Here is a 17,591-nt window from a genome sequence, read left to right as displayed (position 1 = left end):
CTATAATCACTACTGGCCATTCATTTCCTTTCTGTCAGAAAGCAGCAGTCATCAATTAAGAACCCCTATCTACAGGACACAAAAGGAAGTATACACTTTTCCTTGGTCATTTGACCGCAACAATAGGAGATGGCAGCGGGAAAGGACTGACCGCTCTGAGCAAGTGTGGCAGGGAGGAAAGCAGATAGGGGTGAGTGAGCTTGTCTTTTTAGATTTTTTTAAAAATTAATATAAGATTTTTTATTCAACACTTTAATATACAAATGTTTAAAAAATACTTTGTCACTTTATCTACAAATTATACAAAATCCTAATTAAATTATTTCTGAATTTGTCCAGACAATTCATTGACTCTTTTTCACAGCAGAAAATCCCAAACATGTGAGCTGACAACAGATTTAAGCAGCATCTATCTAAAAAAGCTGTTTTATCAATTAACAAAGCCTTTTCTGAAACAGTTATCACGATTTTTATAAAAGCATTAGTCTAAAGGTGTATAGAATTTCAATACATCGCTGGCATAAGTTATTTGGACTAATATTTTTAAGAAGTCTAGTCAGATCTGTGGATCCTTCCGTTAAAGATTACGTTCGCTGGTGAGCTTCATCACTCTGAAATAGAATGACAGCTCTCAAAAAGCTGCCAACAACAGAAAATCCTAGAGATGGGCTTTATATTATGTCTGTTACATGACTGTAGTCAGCCACAAAGGATTTGCAGGAAACTTATTAAAAATGTTAGCCTTAATTAAGGTATTAGGCATTAAGCTAGCATGCTAAATTAAACCCCAAATATTCCCACGAACACTAATGCACCTGCTCTAAGAGCTTGGTAGGCACTTCCCACAACAGGAAAACTTTAAATGCCTTCACATTGCAACTGAACCCCTATTTTCACTCTGCACCTCTGCTTCACTGCATACCAAAAATAGACGCGACTTACAGAAAAGCTCACACGTGGGCATAGAGTCATTCCTCTCCACCCCCACACAGATTTGCAAGCCCTCATACCACTAAAGGCACGACCTAAACAAAACATTCAGTGATGCACAGATGCTCAAGGAATCTTTTTAATGTATTGAATTTTAGCATAAACACACTGCATATTAAAACGCACGTGGAATTGTCAGAACAAAGTATATTGCTCTACTGTTTCCTTCTCTGCTACAACATGTTATGATTTAATAGATGCCATTTTAATCCTTCTAAAGATATTCTAACCACCAACTTATTGAAACAATTAAAAACAAACAATATTGTTTGTTTGTGAAATGGATAACAGCAAAATAGAAACACATTCCATAAAATGTTTCCCCCACCACCCCCAAAAAGTTTCTCGGAATGAAAATATTCTTAGAAGTTCCAGATTTAAGCCTGACATGTAAAGCAAATTTGGCAAAATTACTGGTGTTTATTTGGTAAGATTCAACATCCATCCCTCAAAGCTGTCTCTGCCTAAACCATTAAGCTATTCTTTTTACAGAACACCAGTCCTCATATTTTGTGTTCCTTCCTTTTTCCCACAGAATTAATTCCTTACTATATGCACTTCATCTAGTCCTTGAATGCCTTATCCCCTTAGTTGATACATTCCCACACACTCCAGTTTTGTTGACACAACAATTTTTTGAAGCACTTCACAGTGAATGCTTGTCTGCCAGGGATCCAAAGAATCTTAGGAAATCCTCTGCATCTTAGGCCACAGGCACAATCCATGTTATCTCTGCTTTCAGAAGAGAGGTTATTTGAGTCTGGTGGTCTGGTTTAGCTTTTCTGTTCATCATGAAAATGCAATAAAACCACTGCAACTCAAAACCAAGGCCAAGAAGCACACTTGAAATGAAATGGAAATCAGGAAAGGGGGAGAGTTTGTGCAAATAATTCTCTCTAAGGTCACTAGGCAAATACTTTGCGTGCATTTGGATATGCACAAACTTCAAGCTAAATAAATAAAATTATTTCCTGTGTGGAAGCTGGGAATGTACAGCCCCTCCGCACTTGTGGATGAAAAAATATGCTAGTAATTAACTATCAGCAAATAACACAGAGAACTAGTGTACTGAATTTAGGTCATGTCAATTATTTTTCTCTGATGCATGTTAAAACATGCAACCTTCTTCAAATCTTGCTATTTCTGGAAAACACTGAAGAGGAATTTCTGGTCTTTCCTCTTGCAGCCTCCGCAAAATGTTTTTCTACTTACAGAGACTGTTCTCCCTTGGATCCAAAGAAAAGTAAGATCTCACTAATGTTTGTCAGATGTAAGCTCTAATCTAATGCTATGCAGTCCTGCAAGTGTCTCTCTATTACAGTTATGCAATCTCAAAGCATTGGAGTCAAAATGAAGTTGCCATTCTCCTAAAATTTCATAAACATTTGAACACAATTGAATCATAAATACATACTACAAAATTATATTACAAGCCCTACTATCAGTAGGGTAAAAGAATAAATATTATTAATTAGTGGTCTAATATAGCATATTCATATTCCCTCTGCAGGTCACAGAAGCCAGAGTGGCAATTAACATACTGCACCCTTTTTTTTTTTTAATTATAAAGTAATCCATGCTATACTGGTTTCAACATTAGCACTGGAAGGAGTGAAGTAAGTTACTTATAAGGCATCAAGTTTTTCCAAATAGCAGTGTCCGAGCTGTTAGTTACTGAATGTCTGCTTTTTTCAGAGAAAAGAAAATATACATTCACATTGGCACCAGGAATCTTTCTCCTTGAGGAGGAAAGGAGGAAAAAGAGATCTTGCCTAAAGCTCTCTTATCTAGTATTTTCTGTAGAGTCTCCTGCCAGCCCTATTGTGAAGTTTTCTGGAATGTCAATTTGTTTCAGATAATCAAATGAGTGAAATCAGTTATTACAATCAGGTTACATTTCTATGGCATCCAAACGTGCTTTTCCTATGTTCCCAAATTCCCCAGATGCCCTAAGACTTCCAGGCAGTGAGGTTATATAAACAAAATTAAATCCCTAAAAAATAAACTAAAATGACATAGAGTAATATAGCAAATTTCAGGAGAACAAAGTCATCCTGGATCACCCCATCCCTATAGCGAGACCAGTGTTTCTCCAAAAAAGTGGCACTTTTACATCCAAAGGCAAAGAATCAAGCAACCAAACAAAATTTCAGCCACAGATCTTCAGCAAAACTTCAGTTTCAGAAACAAGGGCTAAAACTGAAGACTTAACCGCCCCTAAGTGCTTAGGTGCCCCCCCCAAATTTGATTTAATTAGCATAAAAGGCCACTGTTGTGCACATGAGGAACACCCTCCCTCTTGGCTAACCCACAGGGCAGGCCTGTTCAGCACAGTGACCTACTGTGGATTTGCATACTAAGCAGCCCCATGGTTAACTTGAGGCACGTTCACTGCACACCAATGGTAATCCTCGCAGTCAGAGGCACAGCAAACATCACCTCACATTTAAAATAAAGTAAAAAAAAACGAAAGTTAAAATAATAATAAAGAAATTTACCTGGTAGAGCACTCACCCAATATATCAGTTAGGGTGGGCAAAATGGAGTCACTTCTCCTCTCCTCCGTTGAAACTCTGGCATTCTGCAAAAAGGAGGATAGAAATTACAGAATTAGAGAAAGGATAAAAGGGAGCTCAGCTGTGCAACTCAGCAGGGGTCTGGGCACACCTCAGTTTATACCCCCTAAGTCACGCTCGCCGTACGTACGCCTGCCCGTTCCGTCCTAAAGAGTAGCTGAATAAAACATAGCACAGGCTGAATCCAGTTCAGACAAGCTCGGGAGTCAGATTTTGAATAGGAATGAGACACTAATGTGATTCTGAAAATCCCATTAAGAGCCTTTACCACCTCTGCTTACCTCCACATCTTTAAAAATCTAGATCAGACAGCTCGCCTATGGTCGCGCTGTACAGCTGCACTGAAGCAAGGAAGTACTGCTGGGTTCCCAAGCTCTAAACCCCAAGGGCTTCAGGCCACACTCCTTCTGGAAATTGTTAGAGCTGACTTTCAACTTCTTTATCTTTAATGCCTGGAAACCTCTATCCAAATGATCCCTCACTTTCCTGCAATATCACTGGCCTATAAAGTACATCAGAGACATGGGTCACTGAGATCTGCTTGGTACCTCCATCACACCTAAGTATTTTCACAAGGTCAAAAAAACATGATAAATATCTGAAGAAAAATAATGTTTCTCCTACCGCTTCACAAAAACCAGCTATTTAGGTAGAATTGTGGTGCAACTTTTTCTCACAAAATTTATTAGCCTGCCTTGAAGCCTAAAAACGGAGGATTTTTGATTTAACAAGGGAAAGAACTCATTTCCTCTGCTAAACTTGTAACCCCTCCCAGCCCCAACAGAATATCAACTGGAACTGAACAGGAATACCTTTTTTTATTATTTTCATTTCTCTAAGACATTGCTTTATGTTTCCCTTTTCTAGAGGACCCAAGATTAATTCACCTCTCCTTCTTTGCTATTTCTATGCCATGGACTGCGCCAAAAGTGACAGTGAAGAATCCACAGAAACTGAACATCAAATGCTCTTGTTCTGAACTTTCAAGAAAGTATTTAATTTATTTCTTCTTTTCTTTATATCATCATAAGGCCTGTTTATATACATGGAGTGGAAACAGTGCACATTCAGCTGCAGTTGATTTCCCATATGGCAAAATACCTCAGGCATTCAGCTGACTGGGAACACTACGGAGGCCTCTTACCATCACCAGTTTTTTCGACCAGGAAGCTCTGCCCAACGCTTGTTCTTATGCCATAATAAATGAGAGTCCCTGCTAAGTGTCCGAGTTAATTTGGTCTAGATGAACCAAACCATAAACAGGCAAAATTTTATATTTCAAAAATCCATTTAAAAAATATTGGGCTACTTTCAACTTCAACAGTAATACCATCAATTCAATCTTGCTAATGCGGCACTATGTTCATCTACAGATGTTTTTTAAATACGAAAACCACTCCATCTGAAATTTTCTTTTAATGAAATATCAATGTATTTGCCCTCTCCATTCCATCTTTGCAGCATTAAATCAACACTACAGGCAATTTCACAGACTGAAAGAGTATATTTTTTCTTTCGGTATCACTTAGTGACAACTACAGCAACAATTTTATTTACTTCGCTTAGTTTTTCCTGTTCATAACTGAAGACACAGAATAGTCTCCACTAACATTTCTATGAATCCGAAGAAGGAAATACATGAGTAGTCTCACCAGGTTCCTGTGATCAGACTGTAACAGCTGTAACACTCAAATGCCCAACCACCTGACTGTACTTCAGATTGTAAATTAAGCAAAACAGAAATGCAAAGTGATCTACAATTACCATCCTGCTTTTGATTTATCATGCAAGTTTCCCTAGCCTCAAATCCTCCAGAGCCAAAGGACTCAATTTCAACTGCTTGAGAACCCAGTTTCTTTAAGAACCCTAGAAAAAGGCAGACTGGCAATATAACCACAACCATTTAAATATACACACATCTGTGTGTGTATATATATAATATACATTATATATAAATAAATGAAAACCAGAACCTAGATAACCCTGAAGAAGCCTGAACTTTTTACTGGGGCTCTCCTGTTTGCCAGTAGTTTCATCAACGATAGTTTCTTAGTTCTAGGGTAAAATTATTTGCCAAAAGCTGTGTCCTCTACCCACCAGAGGACACAATGGCCTTTCAAAACCTTTCAACTGATGATCTGAGACAGGGTCTTATAGTCACATCTAAATAGACTAAAATATAAGCTCTTGGATGCTACAGAATGTTCTACCAACCTTTAACTTTTCCAAGAAGGTTTTCTAGAGATTTTGCTATCATCGTACTATGAAACAGGACAATCTGTAAGGAAAACTAATTTTTCATCCTGTGAATTTTTTTATCAGTTCAGTGGTTTATTTCTCAACCATCAGTATAAGAATACTGAACACTTTTGTACTAGAAAAACTATAGTGAAGAAAAGATGTTGCATGTTTCTTTCATGAAAGTGATTAACAAATATACTGTCATTTGTCCTATAATTTCTATTTCATCTTTAAAAAATTTGCATGACTTAAAATACTCTTAGTCTAGAAATGTATCACAGTTGTTAATAAAAAGCTTTACTTCTTAATCACTTTTAGAAAATATATAAGGTAAAAGCATCAAGCAAGTAGCAACTTAAAAAGCAAGACCACCAAAGAAACCTGCATTCAGATATTTAAACTGACTTGAACCATAATGCCTGGCTGTCCTGTGAAAAACACTTTGGAACGTGGAATTCACACTATAATGTTAAATGAAAAGCTCAGAAACTTGAAAACTATCTTTCAAAATGCAGTAAAATTAAGGTGCTCCTTTCAGGTATACTCTGCATGGGAGGCAACCAAAATAATTTTCAGTAAGAGGATGGGTGCTTTACTTTATTCCTTAGGAGTCATTGAGATTACCTTCACCTCAGTTTTCCTAAAATGTGTAAATGACACACAACCCTTCTGTTCTACACCCTCTCTCAGTGTGGCGAAAGCAAACATTTTCACTTTAGTCCAATAAACTGGTTCTCTCACACCATGGAGCTTTGACATCTCTGCATTTAAAGAATTTCCCTATCCTGTTTCAGCGAGGGTAAAAGACCAAAGTAAGCCAGAGCCACCCAACTAGATGTAATTGTGTTCCACAAACTTACAGGTGGCAATTCACTTCAATTCCAAGTAGGATATCAAGACACTCATTCCATTCATTGTCACCCCTGCTCTCAGCTAGTCCCCAACCACACCTCACATCCATACAACTCCATCCTTACACCTTGGATTATATGTGTCAACTTATACTGTAGCATTTTAAAACAAATACTCTTGCCAAACAATTCCACATACTGACCCTCAAAGGAAAGCTCAGAATAAAATTCTTTGGAGAAGTTCACATGTGCTAGACAGCAAACCACTGTGCAAGTTTAATCACCAGTGAGCAGAACTAAAGTAAAAATTTATTTGACATGACTTTTCCTGAGCTATGTTCCAGTTCCTAAAGCCCAGCTTTTCTGGCTGAGGAATGCAGCTTGCTTTTACAGGAAGGCCACATACTGTAGCACCTTCTCATTGCACGACATAACTGATTAACAGATGGAAAATGTGCCACATCCCAAGCAAAAGGATTTATTCCACATGCAATCAGCTGAGAGCTTTCCCAGACATATTAAGCTCATGTCATGGACTAAGTTCATGCAGTGCTCCCGGAGTTTCTTTCACTCTACCCATTCACAACAGTGAACAGCACAAAGGTGAGCTGCATGGCAAGGTCAACAGCTGAGTGAGTTTTTGCCAGAAGTCCTTCAGCCCATCCCTGGTATGACCTCCAACTGTCCCCAGGAAAGAAGTCAGTATTGGGCAAGTATGAGCATAGACAAGTAACTGTGATCCGGGTACCAGAACTAATCACCTCCTGATATGACTCAATATTTATAATTAACAAATAAAAGAAACCAACCCAGTATATTTTCCTGAAATCATCAGAAGATGGGCATCACTGATCCTCTATTAAATATTGAAAGAACTCTTTGTGCACCACTGACATTGAGTAAAAGAGCAAAAGGGAAAAAAGCCCATAATATTTAGTGGGCAGACTCCTCATCACTACAAGACAGCGGCAATGAAGCCAGACCCCTCTGGAAGCTCAAATAGCTGCATGATGCACACAGCCAGGGTGGGCAGGTGCATCTGTCAGGTATGTGTGTCAGCACTGTCCCCTTGAAATGAAAGAGACTCACAAGCAACAGATCTTCAGTGACAAAGGCTGACGACCAGCTTTTCCTCTGGAGAGCAAATGAGATCATCTTGGTTTTGTTTTTTCAGAATTCTTCCTTGAGAAGCAGACACAGCTCCTATCCTATCCAAACAGCATGCAGTGATGTGTGAAAGAAAACCTTTCTCCTCCATACCCTACCTGTGCACATCACAGGCCCAAATCACACCAATGCTTCACCAAAACAGGGCAGAAAAAAAAAAATCACCTATTCCCCTTGCTTTGAACTTGTTGGAGTCTGAGTCAGTGCCTATTCTGTGCTTTGGATGAACAAACTGCTTTGAAGGGGCCTGAGGAGTGCAAGAGCCAAATTTCTGTTTAATAACAGAGGTTGTTATCAGCAGGATCCTCTACTGCAGGGTTGCAGAAAGAACGTCTTCAGCGTGGTTCCTTTTGGATCTGCACTGTGCATGGCAGCAGCAGGACAGCCTGGCTCTAAGAATGAAGAACAGAAGTGACACTGTCAGCATGCACAGCCATGAGTGAGGAAGCACTCCTGTGTTGGTAACAGGCCACGCTGCCAAGGAGAGTGCTGCTGCAGGTGAAGAGACAAAGGGCAAACTGCAGTAACTGAGATCACCAGGATGAGTCAGCATGCAGGAGATCAACTCTAAAATCTGCCCAGCACAATTTGTGCCTTGGCAAACCACTCTGTCCTTCACGCCAAGAGAAAAGTGGGGTTTTCTTAATGCTCTAGCCTGCATTTCCCTGCTGGCATGCTCTAAGAAAGTAGAAAACAATTCCTGAAGGGAAGGTCTGCAGAAAACCTGTCCTTTTCATCTGAAAAATTTGGCTAGCACTGACTGTCCTAGTACAGACATCTCCAATACCAATTTAGGAACCATGTCATCTAAAGCAATGGAGGAGCACAAGCATGCTGAGATACTGCCCTATATATCAGAAAGAAACCTTGGAGATTAAATAGTCATTAATGCCCTCAGAAATTACTTACTTTCACTTAATAACAGATTGCAGTATTCTAGAATGGCTTACCAAAACATCTACACTGTGCCTGATGCTTGGTATTGCAGGTGGAGGTTAAGAAAGTAAATTAGCATTTTTGCCCCAAAAATCTGGGAAAAACTCAGAAGATTAAATGAGTTCAAGCTCAGGAGAAGGAGATGCTGAAGATGATCTCCACAAGGCAGAAGAACCTTCACAGTATAATTAGCCCGGTAAGGCAAGGATTCTCAGAGGCTATATCCAGTGAGGAGTGGCCTAAGTGGTCCTGTCTGCCTGCAGGACAGAGACAGCAACCTCTTCAAAGCAGCAGGAGCAAATCGACGAAGATAAAGCAAATCAGAGATTTATGACTTCAGATTTATCCAACATGAGAGAGACCGACAATTATCAGAGAAGATTGACAGAAAAGAGATGTTACAAACCATATGCTGGTAAAGTATGAGGGAAGGCAATCTATCTCTCCAAATTCAATAATGATTTATTGTTAAATACATCTTTGTCTACCATTCAATAGGCTAAGACTGCTGATTCTTCCCAGAAATTAGTGTTTCTACAACCAATTGAAGTGATGACATCACTCAGACACTAAGGTGTGACAGCTCTCTGACCAGCCTCATGAGGTATGTTAACAGGATAGTGAGAAGGAATTGGAAAGTAAACAGTGAGAAAGCTTCATAAGCACTTGAGTATGAAGCATGCTCATCATGGCAGCACCAATACTGCTTGTAAGCCAAACCCAGGTTTCTGCTGTTAACTTGGTTTCAGTTTAAAACAATAAGTGGAAACCTCTGTGCATACTGAAGTGATAAAGATTACTTACATGCATAATAAGTAGTTCTTCATCTCATCCATTTTCAAAATTACTTACAAAGAAGGAGTTATCATTTTTCTTCCGTATCAGACATCAAGGACACAAAGCACTATGCTACTTTATACTGAAGTACTGCAGATCAGTGGCAGCAGCAGAAAGCAAGTCATTCTGCCACTGCCTTCCTGAAATGTGTTGGGAGCTCATCTATGAATCTGGATTCACTGGGATAGGCAGTGCAAATACAGAAAAAGAAACAAAAACAAAAAGAAAACCCCCAAACAGCACATTGATTCTGGTATGTAGAAATCACAACGAAGCTGCAGCAGACAGTGTATCTAATCTTAGGGGACATGTATGAGGGCAAACATCAGTAAATACTTTAACAAACCAGAGTTTACAGGGCGTTTAGGGAGGAAAACTTGCCCATGTTTACAGATAACTTTGCATAACACAAGGGGAAGCATGGGAGAAAGTACAAGCACTAGAGCCTATGCACTAAATCTAGGAGATAGGGACTCCTTATGTGGGCTAACTAAAAGGCAGAAGCCGACCTTGAAGCCCACACTCAGATGACAATGCTGGAAGATGTCAGCCATGACCATGAAAAGAAACTGGCTGTTATGCTGTCCCCGACGCTGCTCCTTAGGACAACCCAAACAGCCATCTCCTTCCCAAGCTAGGTACCAAGGTTTTATCTACAATGGCTGTGAGTAAGCAGCTGAGCCGATGATTCAATCAATGACACACTAACTCTGCTCTATACTTCCAGTGAAAGGAAGCACACATCTTATCAGCAGAAAACAGTAGCTGAACGATACTAATGCTTGGAGCGTGATCCTGAAATGTCTGAATGGATACGAAGGTTCAAATGCTTCAATGTTAACATTCATTAAGTTAGGTTTTAAAATATCTGGGCAGGGCTCATATGCAAGTTCCTACACAATGTATGCTTACAGGAAGAGGCTTGGCACCACTTGCAGTCTGAAACTCAATGACAGAGCAGGCAAGCAAGACTTATAGGATTCAAAGTTTCTTTAGCGCTGCTTCAGTCACAAGTTTACATGGGAAACTGCTGCCAGCCCAATTTATACCTGTTCACTACACTTATAAAACACACATGCAACCTCCACTAGCACAATCATCATGGTTCCACAGAACATTAGGAAACAGGACTAGTGGAGGTCATGCTGTGGAAGGAAGGAAAGAAGGAAGGAATCAAGTCAAATGCATGAAGTCACTCTTACAGAAAAAATTTTAAACTGTCACCTTGCTTTGTATTTTCACAGCAATGCTCTGCATTGTGATTAGTGAAAACATGGGTAGTGACCACCCCCACATGCATGTACTTCAGAAGGCATCCCAGTCAACAGATGACAGACAGTGGGTTTAAGAGTTTGTAATGTGGCTTGGACAATTGCTTCTTGCAGGCCTTCTTGATAACTGTAAGTAGTTTTCCCCTCTATTTCCTTCCCAGTCCTCCCTGACTAGGCCCCTTTCTCTTCCTGCATTTGTAATCAAGTTCATGGCTAAACCTATTTTAGGCCAAGTTCATCTAAACTCAACTTTTGGTGAATCAGGCTAGACTAACCTATTTGATACAACGACCATAACTAAAAAAAAAAAAAAAAGTTTATATCCTTAAAGTGATTTGGGAAACTTTAAACCCTAAGAGATAGTTTGTCACACACTTTTTTTGAACATTAATTAATACAAACAGGCTTTACTGATACTTTTAGTTATTATTCAATCTGTTCACATTCATCTCTTGTAGTCTTAGCCACTGACATAAAAGACTCCTGTACTTACAATTGTAACTGTTGCCATTGCACTAAGACTCACTTTACTTTTCACTCCCTTCACTCCTGTTCCCAGGTCGGTTTTGTGCTTCCACCACTCACTGTGGGGTGTGAGGCTTTTCTAAAGCGGAGAGGAAGTCTGGGCTCCACATCCTTTGCATTCTAAGTTTACAAGAATAACACTTTCTTCCACTTTTTTTTCTCATTGACAGTCCTACTAGCTAAAACTTTTTATGTGCAGTGACAGTAATGCAGGTTCTCAGAATTAATCATTCAGAAACAGCTCTGCAAGCCTTTCAGCCACTCCAGACTTTGCTGAGGGCTGCAAAAATTCTTTCCCTCCCACCTCTCCCTCTTAACTCTACAGAAACAGAATGTCATTTAGAGTAAGTAGTGGTAAGACATCCTCATTGTCCCCACCAGCAAAAATTCCAGATTATTATAAGAGGATCACCATCACTCCAAATGTCTTCAGTAGACATTACATTATTAACTTGCATTTTTTCATATTTCACTGTCCTATCTTCTATTCTAGCTAAATATCCGTGCACCACATTTGGCAATTAAGAAACTTATGGCAAAGTAACTTAAAGCCATAACTAATTTAACATGTCAATAAAACATGTTTCTTTAACACAGCAGCCTTCCTTCTCAACACGACTGAATACAAAAGGGAATGCACATCAGATTAATTCCTTTGTTCTAATTTATAACTGCCGTAGCTTTATACATGTCTAATCTGAGAAACACTTCTAAATGGAGCCTGCAAATGGCCCCCTTTATCATCAGCTTGGATGGTTCCATTATTTCCTGATCTAGCACATCTAACCCTATGGATTTGGGTTACATGACATGGCCATGCTGCCACCCAGAAATGTGGTCCCTCTTCTTCATGACCCCATGCTCCCAAGACTAAGAGCTGCAGCTCTGGTTTGGCCAGTAGAGACTTAGTGGTGCCCAGCAATTGCTGGAACGGCAACCAAGCACAAAGAAAATTAATAAATAAATTAAAATCAACAGTTGAATAAGTCTTTGGCATACTTTAATAACTGTGCTAAGTATCTGTTAAAATATTGTTATTTGGGAGGTCTTAAAAAAATTGAGATAAAATAAAAAAGGTCCATCCATTCTGTAGTATCCTTCCCTAAGAATTGTTTTGGTTTAGGATTGGTCTTTTCTACTGACAATTTTAGAGATAACACCTCTGTACAGAAACTTTTTTTTCAATAGCAGTATCTCAGGCTAATCTGTGGATCCACTCTTCAAAATTAGTAACAGCAGATTTTGTAACTGTGTTCTTGATTTACCCATTTTTGGGTAGATCTCAAAAGTAACTCACCAGAGCCTACAAGTTGTATGGGTGATGCTAGCACAGAGCAAGGTAAAATGACAGAAGCCAATGCCAAATTACAGTTCTGTTAGTGTTCTATGGTTAGAGAAACAGACCAGCTTTGTACTGCTGAGTTTGCATTCGAAGATAATAGAGCACTACTTCAAGTAAATGCCTTTGTCAGTTGCTACAGCCCTATCTGGTTAGCAGAGCTTAAAAAGCCTGTTCTGAATGGGAGCCAAGAAATCACAAGAGTATGAAAGGCAGAGGACAACAGGTATACAGCAACCCAATCCAAATAAATGCACACAAGGAGGCTTTCAAACATGCATACTGCTCCAAATGACTTCACAAAAATACTATCACTGGTGCCACATGAAAGACTGCATCAGTGAAAGGTTCCAACATACCAACCTACACAAATAACAGCAGCAAAAAGCATACAAACTCACTACTTGCCACTTACCAGAAAAGTATGCAGATATTCTCACTTCCCTTCTAGCTTGAACTTTTTAGGTCACAGCAAAGGTTTAAAATAAAATAACAAAACAAAACTACAAAGAAACCCAAAACACTACCCCCAAAAAAAACCTACCCAGACAAAAACACTCCACTTCCCCACAGGAAGGTACCAAGTGTTCAGTTAGTTAGCTCCAAACCCTTTCTACCTTTTTCCATCCCCTCACAATCAAACACTTTAGTCTCAAAGTATGCCTTAAGACAGTTAATTTGTAGTCTCACATCCTGCCTAAGGAAGACGAACACATTAGCAGATGTTCTGAAATGATGACTGCTGCCAACAAACCAGGTTCACTGCTTAAAGATTTCCACTTAAAAATCAAGTCAATGCTGTCTTTGCAATATGTTATCAAGTAAGACTATAAATTACAAACTGATTTGGCTACACACCTATTTTTTTTTCCTTTCTCTTTTCTGGAAAATCAAAAGTAAAACAACAAGAAAAATTACACCTTAACACCTAGTGTTAGAATCATAACATGCCTTTGCAGAGATGCACTCAGTAGCGTGGCCACAGGTCGACGTTGTTTGCTTAGGGCTCTCTAGGTCTGTGAGAAACAGCCAGCATTCCCGTAAATGAACACATTTAAAACTGAACCTTTCATCAGGGTGTTTTGCACCATTCCTAGTTTGCCAACTGAGAACACAGAGCAGAAAAAAGTTTAATAGCTAAGCATCTGCATGGACCCAAGAACAATACCATATTCATTAAGAGGCTGATCTCAAACTGCCTTCTCATATTTTCAAGACAAGCACTCTATTAATACATTTCTTAACCTTAGCATAACTCTTATGTTTTCATCCCAAAGCACCCGCACACACATCGGTGAAGAGTTCCCAAAATTACCACAACTATGTGTCCCACACATACCAGGCGAAAAAAACCCCTAAAAATAAATCTCAAGGAAGCTATATATTATGCCTTGCCAGCCACAGTGAATTGTACAGCCAGGAGTTGCTACAGCCAGATTTAGCTTCATACAAGCTAACAGGATTCCTTTATAAATTTAGCTAGAGGCACGGGCAACAAACGCTTGTGGAAATTTGAACTGCAATGCTCCAGCAGCAAAGACTGCTCCCTCCAAGAATGAAACAGTAGCAGAAGATGACTATTAGTAGGCTCCTATTACACAGCTTTCAAAACAGCTATAAGTCCTCAGGTTCTCTAGGCAGAGTTATTAAACTGCTGAATACCAGCAAACACTAAAAGAAAAAAGCAAGGCCACAGCTCTTTCTGTGTCTGCCAATTAATAATCAAAGGAGGAAAAAAGCCAACCAAAGAGAGACCGTGTTGGAAGCCAGCTGAACGTTCAGCTAAGCTTGTTTCAGGTCCTTTCCCCACATACTTGGAGCAGTGTGGCTTGTGAAGAAAGAAGGAAACGAGTGCCTCAGGTCTGTCAGTGCTAACTGAAGGATGAACTCTGAAGGGCTTCTCCTTCAACAAGAGAGACTGGGACACACGACCCGCAAAACAGGGAAAAGACGAGTGCGGGATATGGGGAAATGCATCCAGGATCCTATAGGGTAGCAGGACACTGCTCTGCCCCACTGCCTCTCCACAGAATCAAAGTTCCTACTACTTAACAACAGATCAATCATATTTTTAAACCTCTTTAGGACATACTTATCACAATCCCATTAACTTTAAAACATAAAAAGAAATAGAGGATAGGTTTGGGGGTTTTTTTTGAGTTTTCCAGAAGACACAGGTTTGCTAAAGCATCCCCACAAAACCCGAGGCCCTATGCAATTTTATCATATTTTAAAAGAAGTACCTTCTCCTTCGCCAAAGAAACTCGATGAAACCCCCAGGCTCGGGCTGAGCCGGTGGAGCTTGGCCGGGATAGCCCCGAGCTCCGGCGGAGCGACGGAGCACAAAGCGGTGCGGTGGCCGCGGCAGCCGCGATGGGAGCCCGGCGCACGGTACCTCCGGGGGCAGCGGCGGGGCTCGCACAAAGCCTGCGCTCACGGAACGCCCGCTCCCCTGCGGAGTCCCCAGCGCGGTTTCGGGGGGCTGCGGGACACCGGGCACCTCACCGCCCGCCCCGCACCGACCCCAGCCGCTCCGGCAGCCGCCGCCCCCTCCCCGGCGCGCCCCACCGAACAAAGCCCCTGGCAGCGCTCACCGGCAGCGTCTCGCCGTCTTCTGCCCTCGCCCACCGCTCCTCCTCCCGCTGAAAATCCAGGCGCACGGTGCGGGCCAGGAGTGCGGGAGGTTACCCCGCCCCGCATTCAGCGGCGCCGGCCGGGTGTCCCCCTCGCAGCGCCCGTGGCCGCGCCTCGGCTCACTCCGTGCGCTCGAGCTCCGGGCAGCGGCTTAATCTCCAAACTTCCTCCTCCTCCTTCTCCTCCCGGCCGGGCAGAGGAGTCTGTGAAACTCCCCTCCTCCATGCAGCTCCCGCAGCCCAGCCGCTGCCTCAGCCCCTCCCCGGGGAGGCCTGGCCCGGCTCTGGGCTGGTGCTTGCTCCCTCCTCCGTCGCCCCCCAGCCCCCGAGGCTGGGAAAGGGGGGGAAGAGAGATTAACCACTCGGATTTGTCTCTGGAATGGAGCCAAAGAGAGCAGTCAGATTACAGCCCCGGGAAGAAGAAGGGAGGAAAAGGGAATGGGGGAGAAAAAAAATGAAAGGAAAACAAAAAAATCCCGCTACTGTTTCCACGCAGGGGAGAGCGCTGGGCTCTCCTGCCCTCCCCCGTGTGTCAGGTCACAGCCTCTCCTCCCGGCTGCGAGCCCCATCCCCGCCTCGCCGAGCTGCCCATCGGCTCCTCTCTGCCACCACAGGTCTGAAATTCAATTCACAGGTCTGAGCTTCTGTAAATGAGTTGCCAAAATGCGAAGGGAGCAAGTCCACCCCGAAATACAGACCCGTAAAAAGCAAATTCCAAGAGGCTGTAGACAGAGACTACACCTGCCTAGTGGCAGGCTGCTGGGTCATCTTCTTTGAAAAGGTGAGCTTAAAGCTACACAAAATTTAAAAAGAATAAATTAAAAAGACAAACACAAAAGAGAAAAAATAGCTTAAATAAAGCCTGGATTCTTCATACATGTTCAGTGCTCCTTATTCCTCTGAGCCCTGACAAAATCCTTGGTTTCCTGTAAAATCTTGTTCCATATTTCACATTCAGTAAAGCTGTATTCCTTTTTTTCCATAACAGTTTCTGCATCTACTCATGCTAATATACAACATGTGGAATGCAAGGAAAATTGAGAGGTTAGAACAGCTCATACTTTTCAGATGTCAAAACAAGTAATTATAGCAGTAATTCAGAAAAGCAGGAAGTTTCAGTGTTTGCCCTCATCTTACCTGTTCTCACTGGAATCCTAAAAAAACAAACCAAAAAACCCCCCAAAAAACCACCAAAACACCTTGTTCAGGGTCTGTTTCTCTGTCATTGATTCAGAAGCCCAGAGCTCTTTCTCAACATGCATGCTGAATATTCTTCAGACCAGTGCTGAATTTTAAGATTACCACATTTATGAATTCATTTTGGCCACGTTTCAAATCAAAAGTTTGTTTTTAATAAGTGGGACTATATTAGCTTTTCAAGAAAAAAAAATACCTCAAATGTTTTAATGGCAGCCATTCTTGCACATAACATTTATTGACACTGCAGAATTACAGCATAGTTATCACAGAATCACAGAATATTCTGAGTTGGAAGGGACTCTCAAGGATCATCGAGTCCAAGTCCTGGTCCTGCAGAGCACAGCCCCTAAAATCACACCCTATGCCCAAGAGCATTGTCCAAATGCTCCTTGAGCTCTGTCAGGCTGGTGCTGTGACCACTTCCCTAGGGACCCTGTTCCAGTGCCCAACCACGTCTGCGTGAAAAAACTTATCACCAAGGGGTAAATCTCACTCCACTCCTATTTCCTTGTGAGCCATCACTGTACTATCAGTCAGGAAAGGCAGATCACAGAAGGCTGGACTCCACGGTTAATAGTCCAGAATGGTTGACGAAGTTGCTTGACAGGGGGGCAAAAGGAAGAAGGGCGATTTCGGATAAGACTAGTAGGTCCACTAACACCAACTCACTGGTTGTGACCTCCTGCACCACATATTTACTCCATGTCTGAATTCAGCATCCAGCTGAGCACACATCCTTGCCTCAGCACACTACACTCTGGCCTTGTGCTGGGAACAAAAAATTAGCCTTCATTTGCAAGTCAATAGGAAAAAAAAGAAAAAAAATCCAGAAAAACACAAAAGCAGCAAAACTTCTCTGATGAAACTACTGGGAGAGAAGCATTTGTAACTCATTCCCATTTGGGGAATCAGGGAATGTTCTTCCTTTATGAATAGATCTTTGAAAGATGGTAATAAAACAAACTACTGCTTGATGCATTTAACTCAGTCCAAATTAAAACAAATGAAAATGCACACGCGTCCCC

The 17,591-nt window shown here is 41.3% G+C and overlaps 1 protein-coding gene across 3 annotated transcripts in view; it reads right to left on the bottom strand.

Annotated features, from left to right (window-relative positions):
- The window catches only part of PLEKHG1 (pleckstrin homology and RhoGEF domain containing G1), a 127,548-nt gene extending 111,755 nt beyond the window's left edge, over nucleotides 1-15,793 (bottom strand). For 2 of the 3 annotated variants that reach the window (XM_032101844.1, XM_032101842.1), the window contains exons 1-2: nucleotides 15,328-15,793; nucleotides 3,505-3,571 (exon numbers count right to left, since the gene is read on the bottom strand). The gene's annotated coding sequence lies outside the window, so the exon portion shown is untranslated. Of the gene's footprint in view, nucleotides 1-3,488; nucleotides 3,572-15,327 lie in introns of all 3 variants that reach the window. The other variant, XM_032101843.1, reaches the window with a different exon arrangement.
- Nucleotides 15,794-17,591: the final 1,798 nt, after the last annotated feature.

Source organism: Corvus moneduloides, chromosome 3 (genome assembly GCF_009650955.1).
Source record: "Corvus moneduloides isolate bCorMon1 chromosome 3, bCorMon1.pri, whole genome shotgun sequence".
NCBI lineage: Eukaryota > Metazoa > Chordata > Aves > Passeriformes > Corvidae > Corvus > Corvus moneduloides.
Note: the sequence above shows the minus strand (reverse complement) of the source record. Positions and strands in the feature narration are given on the sequence as shown.